The sequence below is a fragment of the Oryza glaberrima genome, chromosome 10 (genome assembly GCF_000147395.1).
Source record: "Oryza glaberrima chromosome 10, OglaRS2, whole genome shotgun sequence".
Lineage (NCBI taxonomy): Eukaryota > Viridiplantae > Streptophyta > Magnoliopsida > Poales > Poaceae > Oryza > Oryza glaberrima.
The window spans coordinates 9,000,160-9,010,544 of record NC_068335.1 but is presented as its reverse complement, the minus strand read 5'-3'; the positions used below and the strand labels follow the sequence as shown (position 1 = coordinate 9,010,544).

The 10,385-nt window shown below is 46.3% G+C and overlaps 1 pseudogene; it reads right to left on the bottom strand.

Annotated features, from left to right (window-relative positions):
- Window positions 1-1,013: 1,013 nt before the first annotated feature.
- LOC127786200 (uncharacterized) lies at window positions 1,014-4,544 on the bottom strand (annotated as a pseudogene).
- Window positions 4,545-10,385: the final 5,841 nt, after the last annotated feature.

Genomic DNA, 10,385 nt, shown 5'->3' with positions numbered 1-10,385 from the left:
AATTAGTTGAAACAGGTAAATAAAACGCTGCAGTGTCGTCCTTATGGTAATATGGTGCGGCATTTTTCTCGAAGAAGAATACAGTACGCAAATTTGAACTCTTTGATATGGATATTCCCGATGAGTGTGACATGCGAAACGTAAATAGCGGATTATTTCCTGCCTATCTTTATTTAAAGATTTTCCTGCCTATCTCGAAAAACTCTGTGTTCGGCCCTCCTCCCAGCACGCAAAACAAAGCTAGTATTATCGCATGATTAATTAAGTATTAACTATTTTTTTTTTGAAAAATGGATCAATATGATTTTTTAAAATAACATTTATATAGAAAGTTTTTTGCATAAATCACACCGTTTAGCAGTTTGAAAAGCGTGCGCGCGGAAAACGAGAGAGGTGGGTTGGGAAAATAGGGGAAAGAACACATACTTAATAGTCTTTAGTCTATCTACAAATAAAATTATTTTGTAGCAATTCCATCACATTAAATCCAAAGTTCCACTTGTTCTAGGCTTCTAGCAGGCTTTCAAGCTCACTTTTCATCATGCAGTTACTACAAGTTTGCTAGACCAGGATATGTGTCCACTACAAGCTTTTTTTTGAAACCTATGTCCACTACAAGCTGACAAAAACAACGGTTGGCAAGATGTCAACACTATGTAACATGATGTCAACACTGTGACACTTCAAGGTCCAAAAAGAGAGTACATGGATGATCTTTTTCCTTCTCCTAGATCATGTTTATGCCCTATATATAAATTCTCTCCAACCATCTTCTTGTGTTCATGACTCTTCTCAATCTAACCATATGCATCAACAATACTAGCCTAATGGAGAAGCTGGCAGTAACCACTGACATTATCTGAAGAAATTACTTGCCGGTTACAGCAATGAAGAGAAGCTGAACCCAGAGGAGTGGTACTGAGAACACAGGTGCCAATACAATGTATGGTGAGCTACTGTATAATGGAGTAATTCTGTAACTGTGTTCTCAGGTCACCCCTTTGGGTTTCTTCTCATGATTATTTGTCCAATTTGAGATAGTGCTATACTTGAATGATTAGATTGGTTTATCTTGATTCATGAGCAAGGATATGTCTATATACCAGGGTTAGACATTTCGGACCGAAATTTCCCTCCGATACGATATTATTCCGGCCGAATTTCTTCAATTTTCAAAATTTTCATAAATTTGGGTAATATTTATTCAAATTCAACTAAATTTTGCTCAAAATTTCGGAAATTTCAGACCGAAATTTCCGAAATTTCGGGATTTTGGTGACCCCCGATATAAAAGCACAAACCGATAAAGCAAACCCTGCTATATACTATGGAAACGTCTAGAGGAAGTTCCTTTTTTTTTCCTCATGTATTTTCTCTTTTGTTCCAAGAATTTTTTTTTTCTGTTCTTCATTCCGGTAAGTGTTGCCGCACCAACATTTTATTTACATGTTTTTTCTTGCAGCAAATCTGTTTTGTATGGATATTGCTGTAATTGGAAGAACAAATAACTGAAGGAAGTCTGTAGATGTTTGTTTGGAAAAGCGTTTCCCTACTCGATGGGTGTATATCATCTAATTAGTTAGAAACAATAACAATATGGATTGATTTGTATCACTCCATAAACATTGCACATTCAAATTCGATTGCTATAAGTTGAACAAAGTATACAAGTTTTAATTTAATTTTTTGTTTTTTTATAACTGGTTTTTACAACTTATACAAGTCGAATTTCAGCATGCATACTTATGGATTGATATATCTCATACTAATCTATTTTTTGTTACTTCTTTATTTATTTATAACTATTTAAGTTACAAGCGATCTATGAGTAACTGTGTCATCCACGGGCTGTTTTCATAATTCCAGCATCATTTGACTGTTCGTTGTGAAATTTATGTCAAAATCTAGTGAATTTTCTATATGCTTAACAAATTAATTCCACGGCAATAACATACAACAAGGTTGTTAGAACAGAAAGATTTACACTCTAATAAGTAATAACATGGCCACTGTTCTTCCATTCGTAAGCAGCTTTCATCAGTTTGAAGCCAGCTGCTGCCGTTGCATCCTCTTCATCACCAAAAATGTAATCGAAGAACTCCTCGCATCCTCCTCCTCCGCCATTGCCGTCGGCGAGGAGACTCCTCTTCCTCTTCACCCTTCTCGGCGTCTTCTTCTCGACCGGCTCCACCTCTCCGAGGTCGCCGAACGCGGCCTCCTTCACCAGCCATTGTTGGAGAAGCATCGCCCTTGCCTCCTTCATGGCGGGATCATCAGCGCATCCCCTGAAGTGTTCGTCCGCTCTTCGGAATACGGCGCGGCACCTCCGGACCCGCTCGGCCTTCTCCGCCGCGTTCCCGGCGATGGCGGCGCCGCCGGAGCACGCCGTGGCCTCGAACTCGGCGTAGCTCACCCACACGTTGAGGTGTTGTGTTTTGCCGAGAAGCCTCTCGTAGAGCTGCCTCGCTCTGTCGAGCTCGCCGGCGTCGATCTCGAACTGGATGTAGTCCGTCCACACTAGCTCCGGCGCGTCCAGCGCCGGCTGAGAGACGGCGAGGTCGTATACGGATCGGGCGCGGTCGGTCTCGCCCAGCTTCTTCTCCAACGCGGCGTAGCTTCTCCATACGTGGCTGCTGCTCGGAGCGTGCTCGATGAACTTCTGGGACAGAATCCGGCACCGGCCGACGTTGCCGAGCTGGAGCTGGAGCTGCACCTCCTGAATAGCTTCGGCCGGGGAGCGACGCCGATCGCGTTGCCGAGGAGCCGCCGCGCCGCGGCGAGGTTCTTGTCACGGATCTCGAGCTCCGCCGCCATGACGCAGATATTGGAGAAGGAGAACTTCTTGTGTGGGATCGTCCTGAGGCACTCCCGGTACACGCCGCGGGCGCGCGCCACGTCCTCCGCGTCGAGCTCCTCGAAGAGGGCGTAGTTGATCCAGAGGTAGATGTACCGCCGCCCATGCCGCTTCTCCGCCGCCGCCGCCGCCGGTGGAACGTTGGCGACGGCGCGCCTGTAGAGGTCCCTGATCCGGTTCGCGTCGCCGGCGTTGGCGCTCTCCTCCAGCCTGATGAGGTCGAACCACGCGTCGTAGCACAGCGGGTTCGTGGTCACCGCGCGCTCGTACTGGGACCTCCGCTTGGTGACGATGCTGTCCTCGACGCCATGGCGGTCGCCGAACCGCTTCTCGAGAGAGAGTTGCTTCTCGCGCAGCTCCTCGGCGCGGGGCTCGGGCGGCTCGCCACGGAGCGCGTGCTGGTATATTGCACGCGCTCGGTCCGGCTCCCCGCACCGCTCCTCGAAGTCGGCGAACGCGGCGAGCAGCACGGCGGTGTCGTCGTTGTCGCCGGCGGCGGCGAGCAGGCTCCCGGCGTGCTCGTACACGCGGCGCGCGTGGTCCAGGTTCTTCAGTTTCGTCTCGAACTCGGCGAAAAGGATGAACGCGTCGGCGCACGGGAGAGCAGCAACATGCCGCTCGTGCACGGCTCTGGCGCGGTCCACCTCGCCGTGGCGGAGCTCGAACGCGGCGTACGCGGCCCAGGCATCGGCGCCGGGGCGCCAAGACGTCCACCTATCGAACACTACGCGGGCGTTGTCTGTGGCGCCGAGGAGATCCTCCATGCGGAGGTACTCCGACCAGATGCGGTCCGCGCGCGGGAGGATCGCCACGGCGCGGTCAAGTACGTTGCACGCGTGCCCGACGCGGCCGCCACGAGCCTCGAACTGCGCATACTTTATCCACACACCATGGTCGCGGTACGCCGGCGCGCCGCCGGCCAGCGCGCGCTCGTACACGGATCGCGCGCGGGCGCGGTCGCCGCCGCCGCCGCCGGGGGACTCCTCCCACCGCGCGTACCTCATCCACGCCGACGACGCGTCGCCGCATCCTCCGCGGCCGCTGCCGGCTCGGCGGACGATGGCCTCGAACCGTGCGCGTCGCTCGAGCCGGTGCTCGGCGAGCTCGTCGGCATCGACGATCCTCCTCTTCTTGGACTCCGCCGGCAGGCAGACGGTCACCGATCCATCGCCGTGCAGTTCGCGGGCCTCACGGATGAGATGCTCGGCCGTGAGCTGCACGGGCGCCGGTGCTTTGTTCTTGACGCGGCGGGGTGTCGGCAGCATCGCCAGGAACTGGAACTGGATACAGGTGGAGAAGTGCCGATGAGTTGTGGTGTCCTATTATTATAGGCCGCCGAGGAAGGCCAGGCCGGTACACAATGGAAATCCGAATCGGGCCCGGTCCTTTGTTCCTTTCCTATTCTGATTTCTGATGCAAGCGGATCGGACGCACGGAAGGAAAAAAAGAAATCAAGCGCCCATAGGCCATAGCTAACTCCCCGCAGACATGCATGTTTCCAACTGATGTCGGTGTGGCTAATTGGCGCGCGCCAGCTGGCGCCGCCTCCCCCGCCTGATTTTTTTTCTTTTCTTTATCTTTCCTTTTGGCGCTTTTTTCGATTATTTTTTTAATCTTTAGCACACATATTTTTAAATGTTTTGAGTTGAAAATTTTTAAATCTTGATTTGTACATTTTCGAATCTTAGCTTAAAAATTTTCAAATCTGGACTCGAAAGTTTTCAAATCTCGAGTTGTAAGTTTTCAAATCTGAGTTGAAAGTTTTTAATTTTTAAATCTTAATTTAAAAATTTTCAAATCTGGACTTGAAAGTTTTCAAATTGGAGTTGAAAGTTTTTAAATTTTCTTGCAAATTTAAATTTCGAGTAGAAAATTTTCAAAGTGCGAAAGTTTTCAAAATTTGTCTTCAAACTTTAAATCTTAAGTTGAAAGTTTTAAAATCTAACTTGAAAGATTTCAATTTGTTAGTAAAAAAATATCCCCCAAAAAAGAAAATTGTTCCCTAATTACTGTCATTATCCTTAACTAACCGTCAGTGAGTTAGTTACGTTAACACGCGCAAAACGCACGCTAGCGGCACACGCGCCAGCTAGCTTTTCCGCCTGATGTCTGCACCGTGCTACATGCAACCCCTCATCTCTCCTATCTCATATATAAGTACTAAGTGCTACACCAATAACAACTATACGAAATATTTAGTCCCAACGAGTGAAACATCAAAGAAATAATATGAAATGTACAATATTTTGCAAATACATGATATTGTGAAATATTTTTATATCTCACATGAAACATAGCATGTAAAATATCATAAAATGTTTGCTAAAACATAAAAAAACCACACTGTGCAACATTTACAAATAAACTAGTGAAACATTAGGAAATACTTGTTAAAACATACAAATAATATGATGTATCAACATTTTAAAAAGATCGATCACAACATAAGAACAAAAAATTAGAATCAATATATTCATGTGAGATCTTATTTTAAAAGATTAGATTATGAAGAATACAACAATGCGATCGAATTATTGATTGGATAAGTGATTTAAGAGAAAAAATCATTCAAAATTTGCTAAAAAAATATTCACACCTACAAAAATGGAGAGAGAGGAGTAAAGAAAAAGAAGTTGGGGCACCTCGCCTGCATGCATGTAATGAATATTTGTGATTCCATCTGTATGGAGGAGGCCGATATTTGTGGGATTTGTTGGTCGACCAATTGGAAGTAATTCCCAAAAAACTAGAGAAAAAAAGGAGAGAAGATGGTGGTTGAGGTGGAGGAGGGAGGTGGGTGGGGGTGGGGGGCGACCTCTGCTATCACTGGCGATGAGGGGCAGCTAGAGGCGCCGGAGGGACAGCCGACGCCCCGTCGACCATCGGAGCCGGCCGCCGCCGCTACCGAGAGCCGGACTCCGTCGCCTTGCGAGTCGCCTTGCGAGCCGCCTTGCGCCGCAGTAGCCACCACCGCCTCGCTGGCCGCCCCGCGCCACAGCTGCCACCGCCGACAGCGCCGCCCAACGTCGCCACCGCCGAAGCTCTCCAGATCCAATGGCGGCGGGGCCGGATCTGCCGCCCCCTAGCCATGATACCTCGCCGTCACCACTCCCGCTGCCGGCGAACGCCACCTCCCCTGCGCCTGAGAGGGGGCGCCATCGCAGTTCATAATTGTTCAATTGAACCTTCATCCATGCAAGAGTATTTGCACCCTTAGCAACAACGGGAGACTGCAAACAAATCAAGAAGTTAGTACACCTGGTCCCTTCACAGATGAAACATGATGTGAAAAAACAATCGCTTTAAACCATGTGTTTTTTTTTAAAATTCAGTCATATATTCAGATCCAACTTATATATTGCCAAAACTGATAGCTATGTTGGATCGAACTTAGAAAATGCAGCTATTGACATTCCAATCTTTCTAAACTAATTTGTTAGTACAGAACAGCATATCAAAACAATGTACAAATCACCACAATTATTTGTCCTGTGACGTTTTATAAAAAAACTAGAAAGAAAGCCTGTGCATTCGTGCAGGCATCTTTATTATTTTTCTAGGACGATCTATTAAAGTAGTCCATAAATTTTGATTACTAATTATCTCATTATTGTAGAAAAAATAAAAGTGATATATATGCTGTCAAATGTATAGGTCACGAAGATTGAACTTGGATCTATCAAATATCAAATAATAAGAATGCATATGATATTCACTTATAAATCACGGTTGTTGCTCCTACTTGTATGCAAACATTGCACCACCAAGCTACTCACATACACAACAATCAAGGCCCTCACATTGGCTCACCTCATTTTTTTTTCCAATACCTTGAAGTCAAGGCTCCAACATATATAAACATAACAGCTTCACCATCACCAGGCTTCTCACTTTACCATTTACATGCCCACTTAGGCTTACCATATATAAACAATTAAAGGGCTCTCGCATTCGCTCGTCTCAGTGAGAATCACCGTTGAAGCACCTTCTTGGTATTTCTTAACAATATTACTAGAAATATAATTATCATCAATGACGCAAAAATACTCCTGGTATATTATGATTACAAAGTCCATCCGCAAGCACACGGATATACCATTGTAGCATTTTACCAGAGAGTATTCCAAGGGTATCGTATTTATTTAATCCCGTGAGGAGATTATAATTGTCACAGCCTGAATTTCGTTTCAGAATTCATAAATTATTTAATAAATTATTCTTAGATTTTTTATTAAAAGTTCATTAATTTACAAGTGAAGTTAAATATGGAAAATCAAAATTTCTAAATATAAAGCATGGTTGGATTTAATTTGTATTAAATTCTCCATGATTAATTATACTCTCTGAAATTTTGTCAGATTTTTCAGAGCTCAATTCCTAATTTTAATAATACAAAGAACATTCCAGTAATTATTCACATTTTAAATTAATCATTAAATGAGCTGGTTTCAATTTTATTAAATACTTAGAGTGTCCAACTATGTTCAACAATTTTATTGGAATTATTTGAGCATTGGAAGTATTTTTAAAAATTGAAAGATCATTTCAGTGATTAATTTAATTGGGAAAAGTAATTAAATTTCCTTTTCCTTTTCAGGCCGAAACAGGAAAAGTTCAATTTCATGCCATCCTTCCTTCCTCTCTCTGGTCGGCCTTTTCTTTCCAAAGTCTAGCTTGTGTCCCTCCTTTAATCGGGCCAAGGAATAGCAGCCCAGCCGGAAGTCTGCTTTGCATCCCTGCCGCTACAGTGCATCTTCAACCTCTAGACAGAGCCGAGCCAGCCGGGTGCACGGCTGCCGCCGCCTCCTCCTTCCAAATCCGATCTTCCCGTTGCTCCTATTTCCAAATTAGTTGCGGGAATGGAATCCTCTCAATCTGCTCTACAATTTCCCCAAGAAATCCCCAAAATTTTCTATGGAAATCCATTCCAATTTCGCGGATCAATCTTTCCTTACTCCGGCGAAGATCCTAAACTTTTCCGGAGCTTTTCCCGTCGATGTGGGCTCGATCCCGGACTCCCATGGCTATATATAGAGCCCCCTACCTCTCCTCTTTCGGCCACCACCTCTCCCTCTCTCCGCCGTCGGCGGAAACCTTCTCCCGCGAGCGCCTACTCTCTCCGTCGCCGGTAGCCGCTCCAGCCGCCATGCGCTGCCGCCTCGGTCGTCGCCGCTCTGCGCCGCCACCTCCCTCGGCTCCGCAAAGTCGAGTTCTACCCCGGCCGCTGGTTATTTTGCGCCAAAATCCACCGGAGCTCCATTGTCGCCGTCAACCCGAAGTTCACCGTTGCGTTTTGATCTCCGGTGAGGCCCTGCTGCTCCTCCCGTCATCGCCAAGCTTCACCGCCACCTCTGTTGGATTCGCAGCTGCGAGGAGAAGCCCGTCCGCCATCTGTCATCCACCGAAGATCGCCGGAAAGTCGTCGCCGTCGTTGACCAGAACCTCGCCGCCCTTCGGAGCTCGTCGCCGGGCATCTCCTTCGCTGTCCGTCGTTGCATAAGTGTTGGTAAGAATCGCCGTCACCTTCTCTACCTCCCGGTGCCCTCCATTTGCGTTATTGTGCCGTGGTTTGCCGGTAACCGCTCCCATGCTGTTCACCGGTGAGGTTTTTCCCTAGGGACTTAATCCAATCTAACCAATCCGTTGTCTATCTAGCGTTGTCGTCGTCTCCGTGTATTGCCGCTGGGTCGCCGTCGTCATCTCTCCCTCTCCGATCGCTTTGGTTTGGTGAGATTTCTATCTGTGTTCCCTCGGTTTAGGTTTTAATCTCTCGTTTGTGTCGTCGAGTAGCCGCGTTGTCGCTGCCACGCCGCCGTGCCACGCTTAGCTGCTGCCCTAGCGTCGCCGCTGCGCTAGCCCTCTAGCCGCCGCCGTGCCGCTCCCTGCCACAGCCGTGCTGCTGTGCTGTGTGTTGCCGCTTGCCGCTAGCTGCCGTTTGGCCGCTGCTCGTGCGTGCCAAGTCGCTGTGTCCCGCTACTGCAGCTACCAAGCCACTTGCTGCTGTGCCGTGCCGTCGCTGCTGTGCCGTGTTGCAGCCGTGTGCCGCTTAAACCTAGCCGCCGCTTTAGCCCGTTGCTCGGTAGTCGAGTTATCTAGCTATAGGTGCAACCCTAGGTTCCTACCGGCCTATCGTTTGCCGTACTAGGGCTTTACCGTTAATCATGTCTAGCTCACTGGTTTAGCCGCAGCTGTTGTTGAGTCGTTCGCTCGTTTGTTTGAACGAGGTGTTCCCCATGCTTCGTTCGTTCGTCCGTGTGGAGTCGTCCTTTAGTTTAGAGCCGTTCAGAGCCGTCGTTCCGTTCGCCGGTTTCGGTTGATCGTTTGGGTGATCCCGTGTCATGTAGAATTTACTCCTTGAGTCGGTATCTTGTGTGGCTCGCTTGCCAGATCAATCCAAGCCATCTGATCTTGGTCGACTCGGTCAAAATTAATCTCAGCCGTCCAAAATAAATATAAATCCTGTTATCCCTTTTCAATGGCATATTAGTTCTTTTTACTATATGTCGTCTACTAAATTCGTTCCAATAATTTCCAGAGGATGATTTAGTCTTATATCTCAGTTATAAATTATTTGTAAATTGTTTAATTAATTTCGAATAGTCTTTTCTTTAATAGGCTTTAATTGGAATTAATCTTATAAAATTCATAATAATTCATATGAAGTCGGAATTAAGTGGTTCAAGTCTCTAAATTCATCTAAATTCATGATCTACATGTTTGTTTACTTTATATGTACTTTTTATTTGGTGTTTATTAGTCTTTTTCCTCGTTTTGAGTGTTAGCTTGTCGTTTCCGTCGTTTCGAAGATTCGCAAGTGCGTCGGAAGTGTTCTAGAAGATTAATTGAAGACCGATTATTGCAAAGCAAGTCACACAGATCCCAAACACAATTCCTTTGAGCATGTTGATCCTATATTTAAATTCTCTATTTATTTCAACTATGCATTTATTTTCGAATGTCACCGGGTGGTGTGAACCTATTCCTTTGTTATGGCCAATTTGCATTGATCACCCTATTTCTTGATTACCTTGGGTTAAAATTTGACTAGTTGGATTTATGTATTGGTTCAACTAGATGTATTAGATATAATTGCTTAGCCATGCTTAGAAACATTAGCATATGATTGGGATAACTAATGTTTCACTATTACCTAATGGTGGATATCTAACGATGGTCAATCGTGATTGGTTAATTAATTAATTGCCAATTAAAACTTGATAATGGTGGGTTGTGAGAACATGGTTTTGATGGTCGTGCTCATGACAATTAATTACCGGTTCACGAGTTTTGGTTGTGAAACATTAACCGTGCCAACCACAAGCCAGCATGAGCAACAGCTTTACCTTTTGTATAGCATGGTTCATTGCGGGGCACCAGACTGAGAAGTGGCGGAGATAACCCCACGGGGGTCGCCGAGGAGTCCATGCCTTATTTTATGAGGAGGTGATTATGATCCAGGAACGGTGCGCTGTGGTGGATTGTGTTATGCGAGGGGTACTGTCACAGCTCCTTTCCGAGGTACTGTGGTGGT